At 44.4% G+C, this 23734-nt stretch overlaps 1 long non-coding RNA gene across 4 annotated transcripts in view; it reads right to left on the reverse strand.

The window, feature by feature from the left end:
• Window positions 1-9365: 9365 nt before the first annotated feature.
• Window positions 9366-23734, reverse strand: part of LOC146855873 (uncharacterized) — a 50991-nt gene continuing 36622 nt past the window's right edge. For 3 of the 4 annotated variants that reach the window (XR_014981408.1, XR_014981407.1, XR_014981409.1), the window contains 2 exons: window positions 12531-12879; window positions 9435-11078 (listed from right to left, as the gene is read on the reverse strand). This is a non-coding gene — a long non-coding RNA (uncharacterized LOC146855873). Of the gene's footprint in view, window positions 11079-12530; window positions 12880-23734 lie in introns of all 4 variants that reach the window. The other variant, XR_014981410.1, reaches the window with a different exon arrangement.

Below are 23734 nucleotides of genomic sequence, written 5' to 3' on the forward strand. Positions count from 1 at the left end.
TTTATTAGTGGAGGGCGTTAAAGTGGATAAGATGGGGAGATGAGCCACAGCAAACTTAAGGTTGTATTCGCATAAATATACGGTGGCAGGTTATTATGGTCCCAATCAGGAGGATCCAGCCCCATTAAAAAGTTTATGTGCCGAGCTACTGCCATTTCGAGATCCCTTAATACTGGCAGGAGACTTTAATTTAGTTTTAGATCCTGTGCTGGACAGATCTCTGAAAAGCAAAACTCCACAGAATTGTAAAATGAGATCCCTATTGAAAAATATGATGAAGCATCTAGGATGGACGGATGTGTGGAGAGAAAGAGAGGGAGGAAGAAGAGGCTATACGTTTCATAACAAAAAGCACAGTCACAGGTCCAGCTTAGATTTTTTCTTAATTAGTGGGACGCTGAGGTCTTGGGTAATAGAAGTGAAACATCTCGGGGGCACTTATCGGACCATGCGGCTGTAACGTTAATGTTGCAGCTTCCCAATAGTCCAACAAATATAAGATGGACATTAGATCGAGCTATTTTGACAGAGGAAGAAATAATAGAAAGACGAGTTGTAGAAACTGAGGCCTATTTCTTAACTAATATTGATAGCGCTGCCATAGAAATAGTATGGGACTCTTATAAAGCTTTTTTAAGAGGCTGTATAACCTCGATTCAAATTGCCAGACAGAAGAAATACAAAATGGAGATAAAAGAAATAGAGGATAAAATTTAGGAATTAGAACATGATCTCATCGTGCAAGAAGAGGAAACAGAAGAAAATATTACTGACAGATTACTATCTCTTAGAATAGATCTGGCAGCGATACTAGATGCAAGGTTGCAAAAGAGGTGGGATACGAGCAAGATGGCGCATTTCGAATACGGGGAAGGCTCGGGCAAACTTCTTGCCTGGAAAATCAATCAAGAATTAGCAAGAAGTAACATAAAGGAAGTAGCATGTAACATTACGGGAAAAATGTGCCTGACTCCTGAAGACATAGAAGAAGCTTTTCAAAACCATTTTGAAGCAGTCTACAGAGAAGAACATAACCCACAGGAAAGCACGATAGAATCCTGGCTTCAGCGCTACCCCTCAAAAAAAGTCAGTGATGAGGCCTCTAGTTACTTTAATAAACCTATATCCCAGTTTGAAATCAGGAAGGCAATAGAATCTGGCAAGAAAGGAAAAGCACCAGGACCAGATGGTCTTCCGGCAGAGATATATAAATCTTTAGCCGAAGTCTTGATCCCAGTAATGGATACATTGTTTTCTTATATTTTTGAAAAAGGTGGGACTATGCCTCCCTCTTGGGGTCAGGCCACGGTGGCCTTGATTTTAAAACCATCTAAGCCCGCAAATCAGTGTGACTCATATAGACCAATCTTTCTGCTTAACCTTGATTATAAAATCTTTGTTAAGGTTTTAGCAGGGAGGTTGAATGGTATTATGAGTGGGCTGTTGCATCAGGACCAAAAGGGTTTTGTTAGAGGGAGAGGTATTCAAGATTTAACGTACAATCTGATTGGCGCTATTGACATTGCAACTCTACATAAATTACCCTTAGCCATTATTACGCTGGATGCCACGAAAGCGTTCGATCGGGTAAATTGGGCATATTTAATTAAGGTATTAGAGAAATGTAATCTGGAGGAAACATATTCTAGAGTTATCTCAGCAATCTACAAAGCTCCAACAGTCATAATATTAATAAACGGTAACCTCTCCCCTCCTATACAAGTGCAAAGAGGTACAAGGCAGGGATGCCCCCTGTCGCCAATGCTTTTTAACTTATAAATAGAGTCTTTTACAGAAAGTATTAGGACACATGAGGATATACTTCCCTTCAGATTTGGCAGTTGGGAACAAAAAGTTTCACTGTATGCCGACGACATCATGGTATACACGTCAGATCTTGAAAAAACTATTCCTATTGTATACAGTTTAGCTCAACAATTTGGTAATATCTCAGGATACGAGATTAATCAGTCTAAAACTGAGTGCATGGCTTGGAATTCCACAGTCTGCTCCTTTCAATTGAAAAGAGAAATGAGATATTTAGGAATAAAAATTACTCAGGATATCAATGATATATCTAATATAAACCTACGTAAAATTGATAAAGAAATATCCGATTCTCTAAAAAGTTGGGCTTATTTACCCTTAACACTAATAGGAAGGATTAATTTGGTAAAAATGATGCTCTTACCTAAATTGATTTTTATATTTCAAAATATACCATTAGTTTTTAAAGAAAAAAGTTTGAGGAAAATGCGGTCAAAATTGAATTAATTTATATGGGCTTCCAAGGGCACTAGAATTTCTTGGAAAAAACTTCGGATAAGAAAGAACAAGGGAGGCTTATGCGCGCCTGATATAACCATTTATGCATGGGTCTCCCTAATGAAGGCAGGAAAAAGGCTCATGAATGAACCCAACTTTTCAGATATAGGAAAAATGTTCAAGGAAATGTTGCAAGACCTAAAAGGAGCTGAATATGCTTATCTATATAAGTTTGGAGATCCACGCTACTTCAAGAAAGTTCGACTGAAAATTTTAAAGGACCTAGCAGTTTCTTGGAGTAAAATCAGAAAGCTCTAAAAAAATTAGCTATTATAGCGCTATGGCACCCATATGGGACACACCCGGTTCACCCGAATGGACTAAAGATTCATTAGTAACACCCTTAAAATCTGCTGGCGTAAATTGTTGGGCCCAACTCATTCCAGAGGGATGTTTGATAGCTTGGAAAGATTTGAAGCTTATGACGGACAATCAGTTATCTAAATGTAAGTACTTACAAATAAAAAGCTGGTCTCAGAGGGTTGGTATACTGGTTGGTTTTACAAATGATCTAGAGACTGCTTTGAGAATCAGACAACGGAACAAGAAAAAAGTGGCGAATCTTTATTGGCTCCTGACAGATTTGGCAGACGAGGACTTTACACTTCCAGCACAACTGTGGGGCGAGTACTTGCCGGACGTCAATACAGAAACATTATGGCAAGTATCTTTTGATCTATTATATGTCACAGTCCAAGCTGCCAATTTAAGGAGAAATCATCTCTTCTCTCTTCACAGAGTATATAGGTCTCCTTTTAAACTATCTAAATTTGCAAAGGGCACTATTCCATGTTGTCCGAAGTGCCGTAAAGAAAAAGCTAACGAGGAGCATATGTTTGTAAGCTGCCCTATAATACAGCAATTTTGGGATCTTGTACTAAAAGGTATGGAAGGAATATTTGGGTTCGATATAAAGGTGAGCATTTCTCTAACCTTTTTTGGTCTCTTTCCGAATTATGAATTGTTACCTTTAGATATTAATAAGCTGTGTTTCTATCTTATTCTACTAGCCCGTAGAGAAATTTGTAAATATTGGATTAAACGTACCCCCCGACCTTTTTAGATTGGGTAAATGCTATTAAATATGTAATGAAATTGGATATAGCTACAAGAAAAGATAATAGCAAGAAGAGGGCTTTTTGGGGACCATGCATAAGTTGGCTGAACAGCCTTTAAATTAAATTGGGGGTATGTATGTCCAATGATTATGCCTCTGCATGGAATTACCTCACCACTCGGGTCAGTTCCTGGGCCTTACAGATAGAAGAACGGAACAGACTAATTTCGAGAGGTTCTGTGTGAAGTGCAAACCATCAAGATCAGAGTTCTCTTGCTGATGCCAACTAGATGGGGGACAGCAGAGGAAATCAATCTAGCCCTGGAAAGATCTAATGGCGTATGAGGACAAAATGTTTAAAAAAAATATATATTGTCATATAATTTCGCAGGCTTAAAACAGTAACATCTTAAATTTTTTAAGAAAAAGACAACAAGGTGTATTTACGGCGGTTTCCAGACATCATGTGATATATTTACAGCAGTACCAGTAGAAACAATTGAGAAGCGGACCAGGATAGGTATGTGGTAAGTGGAAGCCATAACAAATCCCTTTTAATTGCTAGAGAGATAGGGGTGACGTAATTGGTGTCGAGTCTATGATGAAAACATACGGCGTTCCCCCAAGCTTTAAAAGTAACTTTATCTGCATTTTTCCAGTTTGAAGTTTTTAAATGTAAGGCTATAGCTAATAATAAATCTAACAACTTAAAGTTTGACGGTGTTTGAGGCCAGTAAGGTGACAGAACCTAAGAAAATATGGGGTAAAGAAAAGGGAACTTTAACTCTAAAAATCTTAATTAATTTGGGCCTAGACTAATTGCCAGAATTTATAGATATTAGGACAATCAAATAGCAGGTGTTTCAGATCAGCATTTGAACAGGAACAGGACCAGCAGGCAGATGAAGTACTAGGAGAGCGAGAAGCTAATGTTGCAGGGAAATATAGTAAGCGTTGATAAACAAAATAAAGGGTTTGGGTAGTATTAGCAGCTCTTGAGGTCTTGTGGATCTTTAGCCACAATTTATCCCACATGAAGGCAGGCCAGCATTGTATTAAATCCTTTTCCCATGCCGATTCAGTCTTTGATTTGTGCAGTTCTGAAAGTAATAATAAATACTTGTAGATAGAAGATGTAGAGGGAGAGGTATCCAATAAGGGAAATATTGTAAAGCATGTTATAGGAAGATTGGGAATGGTTGGGAGTGTAAGGAGATATTGATTAAGAGAAGGAAGTAAAAGATTATATTGTGATTTAAAAGAGTTAGGAAGAGAAAATTTAGATTGGAGATCAGTAAAAGATAAGGGTTCATTATTAATCAAGAGTTGAGAAATCCATATCAAACCCTTAGATCTCCAAGATTTCCAATAAATAATACGATTTTTAATACGTAATGATTTATTGTGCTAAATGGGTTGTTGAGATAGCGAAGTAAAGGAAGGATAAGAAGATGGTAGGAGAGGAGCTAAATGTTTACGAGTATGAGAAATAATGGAAGAGCATAAAGAGGAGATATTAGTAGTGAAGGCAAGATTCTATTGAAGGTCAAAAGGGAAGGTGAGAGATTTTTCTATATATAACCACACCGGGGGATGAGTAGAGAGATCGGAGGAAATCCAACGAGAGGCTTGTTTTAGGGAAAAGGCATAGTGATAAGATTTAAAGTCAGGGAATTTAAGGCCCCCATTAAGTTTGTCTGTTTTTTAGAGAGGACAGGGCTATTCGAGAAGGTGTGTCTTTCCAGAGAAACTTTAATAGAAGCGAATCAATTTCCTTGAAATAATAACTGGGAATGTGCACAGGAATCATGGAGAGAGTGTATAGAATCAAAGGGGTAAGCATCATCTTAATCGAATCCAATCTTACCCACCAGGAGAGAAAAATAGGATACCATCTAGTAATGGTATCATTTAGGGGTCGATTCCGATCCCGGTCAGAGAGCTGTCCGTAGCCTTACCTTGCGACCGACACGTACCTGTAGCCGGTCCGTCCTGTTGATGAAGTACGATGCGCATAACTGCCAAAAACCCGACCGACACGTTGGCTGTGATTCAAGCTCCATTCTCTGACTGAGTCGTAACTCCTAACGCCGAACCGAGTCGCACCGAAGCAGTATCCATAGCAGTTTCCGCCCTTACAAGTACGATGCGGTCTTCCTACGTGCCGGACGGGTCGCCACGTACGGCACGTCACAGCATCCGGAAAAGAAGCATATCAGCTACGATTCGCGCCACAGCTCAAATTCACGGCTACGAGACGGACCAGTTTGCAACGGATACGAGACGGAGCAACAAGCAGCATGTACAAGACAAACACATCATGAATCCCATCCCGCAGGTCATCCCAGTACTGTTCATCTATGACCGGATCAGGAACAGACACAGACGGCGCAGACGGTAAGTCAGGCACCTACCACACAAACAAACAAAACGTACCCGCAAAATGGCACACACACACAGGGGATCCATCCATATCCTGGCCACTACCAACAAGCCACCACAGGGATTTTATGGCCAGCCCCACTACCACCCCCACCCATAGGACTTAGGTTGACCATCACTCATAGGGGACCTGTTGCCCATCACCCCTGCCACTCCCACCCATAGGGAACCTGTTGACCATCACTAATGCCACCCCCACTTATAGGGCTTATGTTGCCCATCACCCCTGCCACCCCCACTCACAGGGCACCTGTTGACCGTCACTAATGACACCCCCTCTCATAGGGCTTATGTTGCCCTTCACCTCTGCCACCCCCACTCATAGGGCTTATGTTGCCCATCACCCCTGCCACCCCCACTCACAGGGGACCTGTTGCCCATCACCCCTGCCACCCCCACTCAGAGGGCTTATGTTGCCCATCACCCCTGCCACCCCCACCCATAGAGGACCTGTTGACCATCACTAATGCCACCCCCACTCATAGGGCTTATGCTGCCCATCACCCCTGCCACCCCTACTCATAGGGCTTATGTTGCCCAGCACCCCTGCCACCCCCACTCATAGGGCTTAGGTTGCACATCACCCCTGCCACCCCCACTCATAGGGGACCTGTTGCCCATCACCCCTGCCACCCCCACTCATAGGGTACCTGTTGCCCATCACCCCTGCCACTCCCACTCATAGGGCTTATGTTGTCCATCACCCCTGCCACCCCCACTCACAGGGGACCTTGTGCCCATCACCCCTGCCACCCCCACTCATAGGGCTTATGTTGCTTATCACCCCTGCTATCCCCACCCATAGGGGACCTGTTGACCATCACTAATTCCACCCCCACTCATACGGCTTATGTTGCCCATCACCCCTGCCACCCCCACTCATAGGGCTTATTTTGCCCATCACCTCTGCCACCCCCACCCATAGGGGACCTGTTGCCCATCACCCCTGCCACCCCCACCCATAGGATGGGTGATGCGCCACACATCCATCATACTCCAACATTAGGTATGTCAGCAAAATACATCCCCCCTAACATCATGACAACAGTGTGTAGTCTGTGACAAATGCCCACAACAGTGATTATGACTTCGAACATACAATGTAACTAACAGCACATGTATGACAAACAAATGAGTGTGGCCTACACAAGGCAAGCATCACTATAGCACTGTGTCAATGTAAAAATAACTCCCCCTCCCTGTGTAGAACAAAAGTTAAGTGTGGGGTTCCAAACTGCAGCAAATGTCGAGCAGTGTGGTGATGGGGTCTAAACCCCCCCTCATCACAGTGACCAAAAGGTAAGTGTCATCATGGTCAAAGCTGCAAATGCCAAACAGCATGTATGATTCCCGGTCCCAACACATTAAACACTTTTGAGGCAAACTAGTGGTTGTGTCCCATACCCACAGAGATGTGGTGAGGCTAACAGTGCTGTGAAAACAAAACATACTCTAGGCCATGTGCAGACAAGCACCACACATGGGGGCTGACAATGCATACAGTTTACAATGACACAAGAGCAGAAGTGACCATCACAAAGCAAAAAACACATATCGAAAATAGACACACTAATCAAAACAACCTGTGTAGACTGTAGGTGTCAGGTCACAAACTCCCATTCCATGCCAGTAATGGCACCTAACAACCAGGATGAATGTGCACAACGATGTGATATGACTCACAGGGACAGCAGGGAAAATCACAGAAACAGCATCCAGACAATGGCCCACAACAGCAATACCAATGCACTGATGCAGATGCACAAACACAAACAGGCAACCTCACACAGCACATCTGACACAACATGTGTGTGTGTATGTGTGTGTGTGTGTGTGTGTGTGTCTCAGTATCCCCAGGCAACTACACAACACATGAGGGGGGCTGAACCACAGTGACACAGATGTGGACACAGTACCATACAAAAGTAAACCATCATTGGGACCTTCTTAGTGGGAAATCAGGCATTGTGAGATGAGAGGGAGCACAACAGACACATGTGACACAAGCTGGAATGAACACAAACTAACACAGCAAGAGACTGACACACAACAGCACTACCCCCAGGGACCAGACATTGGTGTGACACAAGCATGCATGACACCTCCTTTGTGATAACAAAGGTAGATGTCTTACAAACTGTGAAAACCAGACATGTGTCCTGTGCCACAAACATACATTACATCTACACAAACAAAAATCACTCAGCATGGCCTGTCATCCATGGACAAACGGGAGCTAGGAGCTCATCCATGCAAAAATTTACATCAGTCCACCCTCAACACCACACACCCTGAACTGCAACAATGTGCATCTCTGAAGCCCACATGGACAGGTGACATTGCACATGCACCCATGACAAACACAGGAATGTTGGGAGGAACTAAGGTGCACAGACTCATCACACAAGGACAGTTCACAACCCTGGTGAATGACAGACATACTGCACAGTATGCAGTACCTGGCCATGATGTCAAAGCTCACGTAACCTTCAAAATACCTCCCACAGTCCCAGGACAATGCAGAAGCCAAGGAGAACCACAAGGCACACATGCTGACACCTGCAAACATTGCAGCCCTGAACCGGACAAGTGGGAGCAGTCACACACACATACACATGTCTCAATCACTGAAAGATATCACCTAGGGACAACTACATGATATTGCGGACTAACAAGTGCCTTGGGGACCCCTGACTGTGTCCCATCTGCGTCTGACAACATCACCACAACACAGAACTGAAAAATCCCAATGATGAAACATCAATTAACAGTAGTGTGTCATGCACCCACACATCTGGTAGCCCATGGCAAAGTTGTGGGATGAACACAGTACCACTCAGCAAGCATAAACAATAGGAACATATCAAGGGAACACTGCCTGTGTATGAAAAGTGTTGTGGACACACACACACATGCTCACACAACACACACCATGGGCCCAGGAGATGTCACGGAACAACATATCCGTGACATAGCCTGAGGGGACCCAACTCCTGTGGAAGCCCAGCTGTGCCAAACATAGTCACAGCATGTCTCACTCATGCCAGCAGAACACTTGGTCAGTCAGCCATCAGTTACCACACAATGAAGGCTCTGGTCACAACCGCCTGGGTACGTGAGTCTCCCCTAAGTCATCTGCACATACTCAACACATATGTTTAGCAAGTTGCACAGAGGACCCAGTTGCTCCTATACCAATGATGCCCACACCCATAGGTCCAGTGGTGATGCGCACAAATTCAGGGAAATAGACAAATTGGACAATGGGAAGCACATCATATGTGCATGGGTGCAAGCCACAGATGTGACCATGCAAATGAAATGTTCACAGAGATGTCCACAAATTGTTGATCATGACACACCCAGTTAGCTGCAAAGGATGACATGGATACCGACCAGAATAGGACACATATCTCATGGACCACATGGAGTACCTCACATCAACACCTCAGTATTCAACATTGGAAACCAAGCATTACAGGTGCAAGGACATGCTAAACATCATCAACCTAATGTACAGCTAAATCAAGTTCACGACAATAAAGAAAAAAGCTTTATTCAGCATATGAAAATTTAAACTGCCATTGAAACAAAAGGCCAATGGCCAGCCCATTAGCAAATGACAAGGAGTGAACTTGAGTGACAACTGTCACACGTTGCTTGCCTGCACTGGTAAGAACAGGGGACATCCCCTCGAGGAGCATACATGGGGGCAGGCCAGGCACCGCAGGGTCAGGAACAGGGCGCAGCAGAAGGAGGCAGTGAAGGGGTGGTGGATGCAGGGAGTCACTTGCAACTGCAGTGGAGCTGACTGAAGTGGTGGGTGCAGTCACAACTGTGGGGCACAAGTCAGATGGGGTGGGTGCCGGCACAACTTCAGTGGGCAGATCAGATGGAGTGGATTGGGTCCCCACTGCAGTGCCCAAGTCAGACGGGGTGGTCATGGACTCCACTGCAGTGCCTAAATCCATGTGAGCAGAATGGGGTGCAGGTGAGGTCGGCAGGACAGAGGGGGGGACACGGTCCCCACATCAGTGGCACTAACCATCTGACTAGGTGTGGAGGAGCAAGTGGTAGGGGGGAGGGCCTCAGCATTACGGGGATGGTGTATCTGTGGGTGGGGGAACCCAGGGCAGGGTGTTGCGGGGGAACCTCTGGAGTGGTGGCCTGGGGGATGGAGGACGGAGACTTTGCCTTGGAGCTGCGCGGTGGCGGTGGGGTCTTGCTCTTCCTGTACCGGGGGGACTTGCGGGTGGGGGCCTCAGTCTGACTGTGCCTGGGGGAGGGTGTCCAGGTGTGAGGGGCACTCCCCTCTCTGTGTGGGGACTTCCTCTTCCCCTTGTAATCTGGATTTGCTGGGTCGGTGGGGAAGAGGCCAAGGTCATAGAGGAAGAGCTTTTGTGGAGATGGGGTTGCAGGTGAGGCAAGGGAAGGGGGCTGGGAGGGAGAGGTTACGGAGGACTGCGGAGTGGTTGTGGATAACTGTGTGTGTGTCTGCAAACCATCCCCTGTGAGTGTGGTATCAGTCTCCTGCGCCTGCTTGTGTGCACGTCTAGCCCTTGGTTTGGGTGTTTGTGTGCTGCCCGTGTCTGTGGCTTTGTAAGAATGTGCAGGTGTGTGTGTGCTTGGGACAGGTAGGCTGCTAGGAATCGTGGGTGGTGCAGGGGTAGGAGGGGTGTGGGACTGTTGGAGGAGGGACACTGCTGCCGTCAGGGAGGAGGCCACAGACTGATTGGTCCTCTGTAGGGCAGACATGCCCAATGAAATGCCCTCCATGAATGACACCAGTTGCATCAACAGAGTGGTGTGTGCATGGAGGACACTCTGTATCGATGTCTGCCCTACATGGGTCTGTCTAAGTAAGTCCACAGACTCCTCACTCAGGGCAGCAGGGGACACATGTGCAGGGGGTGCGGTACCTGGCACAAAGAAGACATGCTCATGAACACGGGAGCCTCCACGGACCTCTGGGATGGGAGCCGATGGGAGGGTGGTGATGGTTGTGGTGGGGCGGTGGCGGGGACAGCCTCACTAACTGGGGTTTGGTGGCTGCTGACACCCGCCTCCACAAGGGAGTCATCCTCAGAGCTGCTGTGGCCCTCAGCTGGGGTGGATGGTGCTGACGACTCCTCGGTGTGGCTCCACTCGCCCTCCGTGCCACTGGGTCCCCCTGACTCCTCTCCTTCTATCCCTGTCAGGCTCTGTGGCTCCTCCTGGTCCATGGAGCTGTCCCCTCCTGTGGCCGTGGATGTATCTGGATAGGAATAGGAAGAAAGAGAACAACATCAGTCACCTGCACTGACTGCACACACCACAGTGAGTACATCACATCACAGGGCAAGCCCTGGCATCATCAGCTGCACACTGCTCAAAGTGCCAACACTGTTTAGAATAAGCCAATTGTCATTCTCAACATCAACCATGGCACACATATCCCTCCTTTGACTTGCACCCATATGTCAGTTGCATGTTGGATGCTAATACCCCAATGTCCCGACATGCACCCCCACACATTAGTTGGACATGCAAGTGAACATGTAGGAGTATGTCACTACACACACAGCACATCTGTTGCCACTGACTCAGCACAGGTGTCCGGATGAAGGGATGGACAGAGACTCATTTCACATGCTTGTGATGCATACCAACAACACAGACTATGATGTTCTCATGTCCTGATAGTCAATGCCACAATGGGGTGCAAGATGCACACTTGAACACAATGCAGGATCACTCATAGCAAATTAAATGCCATGGCACTGGCATGCCTGGGAAGTCAGTCAACACTGTCTCCTGTCACAGGGGCAGGGCATCCAGGCAACAACAGTATGCACTGTACCACAATCATAGCTCAGGGGTAAAGCTAACTCTGCAGATGACAAGTGCACTTGCCCATCCCCTGCAAACAACATATCAAGGACCCAGAAGACCCCACATCATGTAAATCAGACATATGAGTCTCTGCAAACACAACTCCCTGTACATTAGCACATCACAGTCTGCCGTGCATGTAACCTAGCTGCCTGAAGTACACAGTTGAATACACCATTGTGCATTGTCAGATGATCACACACCTATATGTCACACAGGTCTTGTCTCTCACAGTCACATCTCAGATGTTCTGCTGACCCTCTAAATCATGGAGACCCCAGGTGTACATAACAGGAAGACACACCATAATGACACAGAGACAGACACTTGAAGGCACATGTCACTAAACACAACCTGTAAGTTGATACACAGGAGTGGGATTACAGAGTGTTTCTAAATGCCCTTGAGGAGGCATGACTGCCCAGGTCTACATGAAACAGTGTTTGGCCCTGGACAGTAGTCAGGTGGCTAAGCAAGTGTGACATACTTTAAATACATACTCCTGTGGCCCACAAATTGGAGTTCCCTGCTGCATGGGTTTGTTTGAAATACCCCAGCCAAATGTGGCGAGTCACACCAGCAATTGGAACACATATCAAGGGCACACACAGATCACATGTCAGATCCCAGGCATTGGGCAAACAATTGAACCACCCATGAAACACACAACAGAGTCACGGAAACAGATGCTGTCCGGAAGCTGAAGTATAGCTGACTGCAGGAACTCAGTGCCCTAATGACACAAGCAACAGACTGTAGGGGCCGCACCTGTGGAAGAGATGAGGAGGGTGCATCACACAATTGAGGGACCTGAGTATTGGACTACAAGACCTACCTAATGTGGAAGTATGACCAGGCCAAAAGAATGCAATTAGCATGTCAGACATAGTACACAGATTAGGCATGGACTTTCCCCCTCCTTGCTGCTGTCTGGCCTTCAGCTGCCTATCCAGGTCCAGGAAGACCACCGCCAGGATGTGGAGCATGTGGGGGGTCAGGGTCCAGTGTCAGCCCCTCCTGCGTAAAGGTGACAGCTTCAGCTGGACTCTTGCGATCCTTCGGGTACAGCCCGGAAGGTCCTGCCACCTCTTCTGGCAGTAGCGGATTGGGTGCTTGTAGACCCCCACCAAACGAACTGCCCGGGCGATGGTCAGCCATATCTCCTGCTTCTGGTGGGCATCACCCTGTGAGGATGACAAAGTTAAAAGTCGATTAACACACATGCCCCATATTTGTGCTGCACACATTTGGATATACACGTCATCATCACAAAGGAAAATGAGTTACACAGGTAGTGTAACCATGGGAGAGGACAAATAACCTGCATGTCTGACATGTTAACAATGCATGGGATGTTTAAGCTTGCACTAATGCACTTTAGCAGCAGAACCCCTGTTCATTATATGTACCTACACACTTTGGGGGATGAAGGCAGTCAGTGAGAATGCTTGCCCCTGGTGTACACACTGCTAGTACTGCTAGTCAGACAACACGCGCAATTAAGAAGGCAGTGGACTGCACATTCACCTTCTCCCCTGGTTTCCCATACAGCTTGCTGTACTGTGGAAGGAGCCCATCCAGCAGGGTCTGGTTCTCCTCCTCAGTGAAGGCTGGGGCCCTCTCCAGAGTACGTGCCATAGCAGGAGCCAGAGGATGCAGAGACAGCAGCAGTGGTAGAAGGGATGTGGTCCAGTAGCATGTAGTGCAGGCAAGTGAGCTCCCTGGGGGCCAGCCAGCCTTATATCTGTACTGCAGAGGCAGAGTCTGTGTCCTAGTGATAGGTCCAACACGGTTGCATTCTATGAATCTGGCCAATCCATGGAAATGTATGACTCGTACACGTCTTCCACGTCATTCAAAATCTTTACCTTCATGAAACACTAGTTATTGCAACATTGTTGTAGTCATCCAACTGAATTTCCAGCGCACAACTCGTACAAATTTTGAATCCGCATCCGTCTCCATGACAGTCCAGAGCCAATGAGTGCACCCGGCTCGGTCAACTGACTACAACGCGTATTTTTGAAAATACACATGCACCCGTCTCCATACGAATCAATGGCCAAGGCGAACGACTGTCTCGGACCATGCCTACCCGACGCGCATGCATGATAGTCACCCGTGTCGGGCCTCATTGCAGTCAATGGCAAAGCGTACGCACGGCTCGGTCATGAACCGTGCAATGCGTACGCATTGTCACCCGCGTCGGACCTCATTGGTGTGACTATTTGATGGATTCAACACACAATTACTTGCCAGGGACACCTGTGCACACCTACCACACTACAGCAATGGCCACACAGTGTGCCATGGCATGTAAGGCTGGATTCCCTGAGTGTTGGGGGGCAACATTTGGTTTGTTGTGTGTCACTTTTGTTCAGCCACTCCCAGGCTGTGCACGTGTTCATGGGGGCAGAATCCTTAGTGTGTTGTGTACATTACCACTGTGATGTGCAAATGTACAGTAATGGGCATGAGTCATGGACACAGTTGCAGGTTGGATATGTTTAGAACATGCAAAAAATCAAGTACTGGGAGAATGGATCACTTGTCCTGTGCTATCAGGGTCTAAGATCTTAGGAGTCTGTGTAAGAAAACCCTCATATGAGTACACAGGTCGGTGGCGGTGTATCTTGATTCTCCGCCTTCGTGTACTGTCACAGCATCTTCATTGGGTTTCTTTTTGTTAGTATGCTGTCCTCCACCTGGAGGTAGACCAACTGATATTACAGTAGCGTCCAGGTATCAAAAAGGAGAGGGATGTGCAAAGTGCTCATAAGTGGTGAGGTTAAAATTCCCTACTCCACTCTAAAAGCTGCAAAATTTTTAAATGAGAATACGAGTGAAGTGGGAAATTAAAATAAAGGTGATGTTGTGATAGACAGAGTTAATAGTCTATTACATCAGTGAATAAGGTCTGTGAATAAGGTCAACATGTTTCAGCCTTCTCGTGTATTCTTGAGGCTTTCGTCAGGACCAAAAAGTGAAAAGGGGGCCCGTTCTGCCGCCTTTTGTTATGTGATCAGGTGATCACAATTATATTAATTCCTTTGGAGAGTTGTTGACTCTGTAATATAAACAAGATTTTATTGTAATTATTCTACCCTCTTTGCAGCATCAATGATACAGTGACCATTCGTCCTATATAATTGATGGGGCTGTAACAGTAATAATGTAATAATTATCGTGCTTCCAATTAAGCACTTCAAAAAGGAAAATTACGTGCTAAAAACAACTGAGCAGTCAAGGAGAGACTGGCATGTGGGCTACACGAAGAGGAAAGTCATGAGGTTCGCTGGATATCTTGATTATAGTAGCACTTGTGTGGTCATATAGGATATTCGACTGTTAAAACTAACAAACAAATAGACAGTCCGCTTTACTCGTAAGCGTCATATTTTTCAAATCGGTAGTGTATGTTTACCGTGAATAAAGAGGCGCGTACATTTAACCCCTGAACCACCAAACAAACAACCAATTAATTTGTACGCCAATTCGTAAGGGTCAACATTCCCAGATTAGTATGAGTATAATAATTGTCTCTATTACCTTGCCCAATGTCTTGTATGAGCTTCCTCGGGACTTCAGAGATCAAGAAACCTGTTCCTGTAAGGTTAGATGTTGTTTAGTTAGATGCTCTTACCGCGTTAGTCTTCTGTCTCGTGGTAGCGAGTAGCAAGGGCTTACCGGTTCTTCATCACGCATTGCTTGTGCTGACTCTGATCGCCGTGTCCCGGTTAACGCGGGGCCGCGTATCGGTCGTTTTTACCTGTTTGGGTTTAGAAACTAAGGAGAGACTCTTATTCCTGCATCTGGTTGGCAGAGCGGTTGGCAAAGGTCTTCAATGTTAAGAAAGAAGACTACGGTGCAAGATATAAGTTGGCAATGATCATGTTAGTGGTTAAAGAGAACTAATTAATTACGAAGCAAATTCAATAGTTTCAGAATTAGCGATACGTTTAAAGGAGTTGTGTAAATGAGATCGCTGTTATGGTAAAGGAGGGATGAAATTCTCCAAGGTTTATTTTCAAAAGCTTATTTTCAAAAGTTATCTAGTGTTATTATGAAGGATTATTATTTTGTTTTTTAAGGTTCTTTTTCAGTACTTATTCTTTTACAGAGACTATTCTTTTTACAGGTGATAACGTGATGTAGGATACATGGATGGTTTCTATCGTCTTCTCTCAGACTGGCATCTGATAGTATCATCTCATTCATAATGTCACGCCAGTGTATGCCATGGGATAAAATCATTTAACCCTTCAATATCTGTTTTAAGGCGATGTACCCAGCGCTGTTCTTTTTCGAATAAGATGCGTTCAGCATTGTTTGTTGTTGCTGACAGGGTTTCTAGTACTACCCACCTGAGATCTTCTGAATTGTGGTTATGCTCTATGTAATGTTTACTCATTTTTGTCGTTGCTCTCTTGCAGTTCACATTGCTCTTGTGTTCTCCTATGCGGAGTTTGACTTTACGGCATGTCATACCAATGTACCTCTTTTGGCATGGGCAGGTGATCATGTATATCACGTGGCTGGTATTGCAGTTCGTGTGATGTCTGAGGGTCCATGTGAAGTTAGGTAACAAATCAAGTTTTTTTGTGGCTGTAGTGAGCTTGCATACGACACATGACCCACATGGATAATGGCCCGTAATGGGACTCATGTTCCAGAGTGATGTTATGTTCTCTTTTTTCTTGATTGAGGCTGGTCTGGTATGTACCAACTGATCTTTCAGGTTACGTGTCCTTTTGTTGGCAAACCTAGGTTTGGGCCATTGGAGGGTATTTGAGGTTAGAATCCTCCAGTTGCGATTTATTATTTTCTTCACAGTGTTGCTTGACGTGTTGTAAGTTGTGACACATGTTAGAAGGTCTGCAGGTGGTGTTTTAGGTGTTACTTCAAGAAGACTCTCCCTCGCTTGATTGCGTGCTCTCTTTTGGCACTTTTTAATAATTCTGTCAGGGTAATCACGTTGGTGTAGTTTTATTTCCAGAGCTTTAGCTTGGTCCTTGTAGTCTCCAATGGTACTGCAGTTACGTCTCAGAAACCCTGTCAGCAACAACAAACAACGCTGAACGCATCTTATTCGAAAAAGAACAGCGCTGGGTACATCGCCTTAAAACAGATATTGAAGGGTTAAATGATTTTATCCCATGGCATACACTGGCGTGACATTATGAATGAGATGATACTATCAGATGCCAGTCTGAGAGAAGAGGATAGAAACCATCCATGTATCCTACATCACGTTATCACCTGTAAAAAGAATAGTCTCTGTAAAAGAATAAGTACTGAAAAAGAACCTTAAAAAACAAAATAATAATCCTTCATAATAACACTAGATAACTTTTGAAAATAAGCTTTTGAAAATAAACCTTGGAGAATTTCATCCCTCCTTTACCATAACAGCGATCTCATTTACACAACTCCTTTAAACGTATCGCTAATTCTGAAACTTTTGAATTTGCTTCGTAATTAATTAGTTCTCTTTAACCACTAACATGATCATTGCCAACTTATATCTTGCACCGTAGTCTTCTTTCTTAACATTGAAGACCTTTGCCAACCGCTCTGCCAACCAGATGCAGGAATAAGAGTCTCTCCTTAGTTTCTAAACCCAAACAGGTAAAAACGACCGATACGCGGCCCCGCGTTAACCGGGACACGGCGATCAGAGTCAGCACAAGCAATGCGTGATGAAGAACCGGTAAGCCCTTGCTACTCGCTACCACGAGACAGAAGACTAACGCGGTAAGAGCATCTAACTAAACAACATCTAACCTTACAGGAACAGGTTTCTTGATCTCTGAAGTCCCGAGGAAGCTCATACAAGACATTGGGCAAGGTAATAGAGACAATTATTATACTCATACTAATCTGGGAATGTTGACCCTTACGAATTGGCGTACAAATTAATTGGTTGTTTGTTTGGTTCAGGGGTTAAATGTACGCGCCTCTTTATTCACGGTAAACATACACTACCGATTTGAAAAATATGACGCTTACGAGTAAAGCGGACTGTCTATTTGTTTGTTAGTTTTAACAGTCGAATATCCTATATGACCACACAAGTGCTACTATAATCAAGATATCCAGCGAACCTCATGACTTTCCTCTTCGTGTAGCCCACATGCCAGTCTCTCCTTGACTGCTCAGTTGTTTTTAGCGCGTAATTTTCCTTTTTGAAGTGCTTAATTGGAAGCACGATAATTATTACATTATTACTGTTACAGCCCCATCAATTATATAGGACGAATGGTCACTGTATCATTGATGCTGCAAAGAGGGTAGAATAATTACAATAAAATCTTGTTTATATTACAGAGTCAACAACTCTCCAAAGGAATTAATATAATTGTGATCACCTGATCACATAACAAAAGGCGGCAGAACGGGCCCCCTTTTCACTTTTTGGTCCTGACGAAAGCCTCAAGAATACACGAGAAGGCTGAAACATGTTGACCTTATTCACAGACCTTATTCACTGATGTAATAGACTATTAACTCTGTCTATCACAACATCACCTTTATTTTAATTTCCCACTTCACTCGTATTCTCATTAAAAATTTTTGCAGCTTTTAGAGTGGAGTAGGGAATTTTAACCTCACCACTTATGAGCACTTTGCACATCCCTCTCCTTTTTGATACCTGGACGCTACTGTAATATCAGTTGGTCTACCTCCAGGTGGAGGACAGCATACTAACAAAAAGAAACCCAATGAAGATGCTGTGACAGTACACGAAGGCGGAGAATCAAGATACACCGCCACCGACCTGTGTACTCATATGAGGGTTTTCTTCCACAGACTCCTAAGATCTTAGACCCTGATAGCACAGGACAAGTGATCCATTCTCCCAGTACTTGATTTTTTGCATTACCATTGGAAGCCGGATGGATCACTGCTTCTCATTCCCTCCCCATTGATATTTATATGTTTAGAACATGTCACATACACCCTGAGTCCTGGGGGCGATGGCATGTATGTCACAGTGAGACCTGTAGCCACAATTCAGATGTTCACCCCCAGTCTGTGTGCATGTTATGTCTCAGATGGGTCTGATCCAATGTGCCCAATGGGAGACAGTCTCCACATCCATGTGGTATATGAATCAACCTTGATGGTGTGTGTGTGTCAAAGAGACGTACATGTAGGGCCTGCAGGGACAACAGTGGCCACTACCTGTGGGACTCACGCGTGCCTTGTGGTGTGTACGTGATACGCCATGTCCATGCCAGTGTCGATGTGGCAATACAGGGACCCTGGGTATCTGCATGGCAAAGATCTGAGATGCCTGGGAGACATCATACCTCACATGTCACTGTGGTGTGTGTTTGTAACGTCACAGCAGTACATAGGTCGGGTGACACAGCCAAATGATTGGCCATTGCGCTACTTGGGACTTATGTGGACATGTGGAATTGAGATGTGAGGTGATGGTCATGTAGGTGACATATGTGTCCATGCCCAACAGCACACACCTCAGCACATTGTGTAATGTCATGATGTATCATGTGATATTGAGCCTGGTCATGGCCACATGGGTGGATGAACCGACAATCTTCCTTTGTTCATCTCTGTTCTGCAGGGCACCAGCTGTCCATCAACCATTCCCAGACCTTCAAACCATGCAGCAACGCGACTACATCCAATGGTACCACTTCACCAGGCCACTGATTGAGGAGTTGGTGGAGCAGTTGGCGCCACATCTGCAACCTGGCCAGACATAACCTACAGCACAGACCCCAGAGGTTAAGGTGATGGCAGCCCTACACATCTTTGCTACTGGTACCTTCCAGTACACTGTGGCTACAGCAGGTGGGATGTCGCAAACTATGTTTAGTCGTGTGGTACGCGATGTCTTGGAGGGGATGTTGGATTTCCTTGACCTGTCCATCAAGTTCCCTAGCTCAGCTGAAATCCCTGAAATAAAGGATGCCTTTTATACACTGGGGAGGATGCCGAAAGTCATCGGACCTATTGATGGGACACATGTGGCCCTGATACCACCACAGGCACATGAGCAGGCATAGCGTAACAGGAAACATTTCCACTCGATCAATGCTCTGGTGGTATGTCTTGCAGACATATGTATCACACATGTGTGTGCACAGTTCCCTGGTTTTGCGCACGATGCCTACATAATGAGGAGTAGTCGCATTGAAACGCTGATGTCACAGATGCCAGATCAGCGTGCCTGGCTTGTCGGTGTGTACTGACTGTTTATCATTGTGTGTGTTTGTCAATGTTGTATTCCGCACTCCTACAAAACTCAGCTACTTGTTCATTTTTTTGTGTGTAGGTGACTCCGGATACCCCAACATGCCGTGGTTGCTGACACCCCTCAGGAACCCTGTCACACCAGCCGAGATGCGCTTCAATGAGGCACATGGTCGGAGCAGGAGGGTGATTAAGCGGACATTCGGCCTCCTGAAAAGCCGCTTTCGCTGCCTGGACAAGACCGGAGGGGCCCTCCCATATGAGCCTGCAAAGGTGTGCAAAATTATCCTTGAATGCTGCATGCTACACAACATGGCAGTGCGGAAGAAGGTGCCTCTCATCCAGGATGACGATGACCAACCTCCGCCACCTGTGGAAGATCCCGGCCTGGGCCACGATGCCAGTGATGATAAGGATGAGGGTGACGCTAGCTCACAGCTCATCAACAACTTCTTCACCTGAATGTGAGTTTCCAGGGTTGTTATGTTAATGTATGGAGTTAGCCTGGATGCGTTGTGGCTGCTCTGTTGCTGTATGAGTGTGTCTGTGTGCCACTTGATGTTCTGGATATCATCATTTGTGCGCCTTGCTGGTGCTTGTGCGTTCACCTTGTCCACAATCCTCGCCCACATCTTGGTTTTCTGTGACATGGGGGTCCTTTGGACCAATGTATCAAACAAATGTGGCTCTACTCTGATGATCTCGTCTACCAGCACTTCTAACTCACTATCTGTGAACTTTGGATTCTTCTTTGGGGGCATGGTGATGGGTGGTGGTGGTGAGTGATGTGTGTGTGAGGGTGCAAGTGAGGGTGGGTTAGTGTTGATTTTGCTAGCTGTATGTGTGTGTGCTTTTGGTGAGGTGCTAATGGTGTGTGAGTTGTGAGTGTGTCTGTGGTTGCTGTGTGATGGTGTTTGCTGCTGGCTGTTGTCTCCTATTTCAAAGGATCATGGTAGTGATTGATGTCCTTTATATAGGTGGAGTTGTGGGTGTGTCTTTGTCCCAGTTTTTTTTAATATTTATTGGCTTTGTCATTGCTTGTTTGGTCCTTTTTTGTCTTTTTTCCTTTGGGTTTTCTAGGCATGAAGAAGACGTTCTCCTGACCAAGACGGACGCTGTTGTTGGCTCGTGCAGGCTTCTCCTCCTCGTTCACGCTGACTTTCTTCTGTGTTTCATACGCGTCGGTCGCGGAGATCTCTATTGCTTGAGGGCCCTGTTTTCTGTGCGAGTCGGTCGTGCGGCTTGGTCTCTGTGCAAGTCGGTCTGGATTTACATGCATTGCATCGTACTGCGTGGATCGGACATCGCGGGTACGTGTCGGTCGGGTTCATTCCGGGTACGTGTCGGTCGGCGCAACTCGCATCGGTTTTCCAACCGAATCACTATTTTCCCTACGGCTCGATCGTACGGCTTGTATTCCGTATGTGTCGGTTGTAATTCACAAGCGTTGCATTGTACGGCACGGGTCATACGGCGCCGGTCCGTGCCGGTCGGTCTCCAGTCCGGGTCCATGTCGGTCGGTACGTTTTGCGGCCGGAATCGGAATCGGCCCCTTAGTGGAGTGGGAATAGTAAATTAATTAAGTTTAGTTTCCAGCACCTATCTCAATTTAATTCTGACTGAAGTGGGAATAGTAAAACACTATTAGGTCCAATTAGGATGCTCCGCAGTCGAAATCCGACCGTGTCGGTCGGATTCTGGTGATTAATATTGCGGCGGTTGCTGCTGCCAGCAGCACCGCTGCGGTGTGAAAAGGAGCATGTCATGCATGTTACTGCACTGCGTGGCAGGCACTGCACAGTGCCTGCCACCTGGTACAGGGACATGTATGGGGTACCATGGGTAACCCCAGTGCACCCACACACACCCCCAGCACATTGGGAGCCCGCAATGGGTCCCGGAGACATTCTCCGTATGACTTTCCATGGCGGTTCCACCGCTGGGGAAAAGCTGGCTACCGCCGGCATCATAATCATGCCAGCGGAGCCTGGCCCTTCACCGGCATTATTGTAGCGGTCCAGTTCCTGGCGCTAGGCATGCGTGCGGACTGGTACCGACGGAAAAGTGGCTGGAGGACATTCTCACCGCCGCGGTCGTCACCGCCATTCTAATGGGACCGGCGGCTTTCAGGGTTGCGATCGCGGGCGGTTGTCTGCCACCAGTTCGGCGGTTACCACCGCCGGCCCGGAGGCGGCCATCCATCCGCCATCCTAATAGATCCCTAAATTCTGACTGAAGTGGGAATAGTAAATTAATTAAGTTTAGTGTCCAGCACCTATTTCAATTTAATACTGACTGGAGTGGGAATAATAAATTAATTAAGTTTAGTGTCCAGCATATTCCTCAATTTAATTCTGACTGGAGTGGGAATAGTAAATCAATTAAGTTTAGTGTCCATCACCTACCCCAAATATAATCCTGCCTGGAGTGGGAATAGTACATTAATTAAGTTTAGTGTCCAGCAGATACCCCAATTTAATCCTGACTGGAGTGGGAATAGTAAATTAATTAAGTTTAGTGTCCAGCACCTATTTCAATTTAATTTTAATCTTGACTGGAGTGGGAATAGTAAATTAATCAAGTTTAGTGTCCGGCACCTACCATAATTTAATACTGACTGGAGTGGGAATAGTACATTAATTAAGTTTAGTGTCCAGCACTTATTTCAATTTAATACTGAGTGGAGTGGGAATAGTAAATTAATTAAGTTTAGTGTCCAACACCTACCCCAATTTAATTTAGACTGGAGTGGGAATAGTAAATTAATTAACTTCAGTGTCCAGCACCTATCTCAATTTAATTTTGATTGGAGTGGTAATAGTACATTAATTATGTTTAGTGTTTAGTATGTAAATTGTATTTATGTTAAGTGGAGTTGTTAAATACATTTTGGATGAATTACAATTATAAAATTTTAAAAACATTTATATACATTTTTCATTAGTATAAACATATAAATTAAAAAAACTTGTGTATGAAATTAATAAAGAATAAAATATAAAGTATGATACATTGTTTAACACATTCAAATGTATATAAATATATATTTAAAAAATTGGATTTATAAAAGATGAAATGGTAGACAATAAAATAGACATAATAATTTTGTAAAATATGATTATGAAGAATAGTATGTTAAGTGTAAGTAACATGTTTTATTACATATAAAAACAATACATGACAAAATAATAATTACACTATTGCAGAAATAATATACAAGTATTTTTTCATAAATTATAGAACAAAAATAAATTATACATATTGCAGTACATGACTTCATTTTTTAATACATTTGTAAATTAATTTTTGATACAAGATCATGTACATTTACAAAAGTGTTATATATGTTTTAATATAACATACTTTTAGAAAATATTGTCAATAATTGTTTTGTTTTATTATTTTTTCATATTATCACATATATTGTTAATATTTTAAGAAAATAAATTTTAAACATTTGTAATGCAATTGAGAGAAGTAAACATTATTTTATTCTTTTTACAATTATATAATACATTTAAATTACTAATATTAATTATTTAAATATTAATAATAATAATTATTACATATGTATAACATTGCAATTTTTTTCGACGATGTATATTTTCATAACATAAAAAATCTGGTACAGTTTACAAAATATTTTTTCAACATATTTTGCATTTTATGGAATTATAATAATAATTATTATATGTGTTATAATATTTATTATTATAATTTTCCACATTTTTAAAGTAATGCAATACATTTTATAAAATAATATATTATTTGTAGTTATTAAATTAAATACAATAACATGTATAATATGTGAAAACA

Source organism: Triturus cristatus, chromosome 4_1 (assembly GCF_964204655.1).
Source record: "Triturus cristatus chromosome 4_1, aTriCri1.1, whole genome shotgun sequence".
In the NCBI taxonomy this organism is placed as follows: domain Eukaryota; kingdom Metazoa; phylum Chordata; class Amphibia; order Caudata; family Salamandridae; genus Triturus; species Triturus cristatus.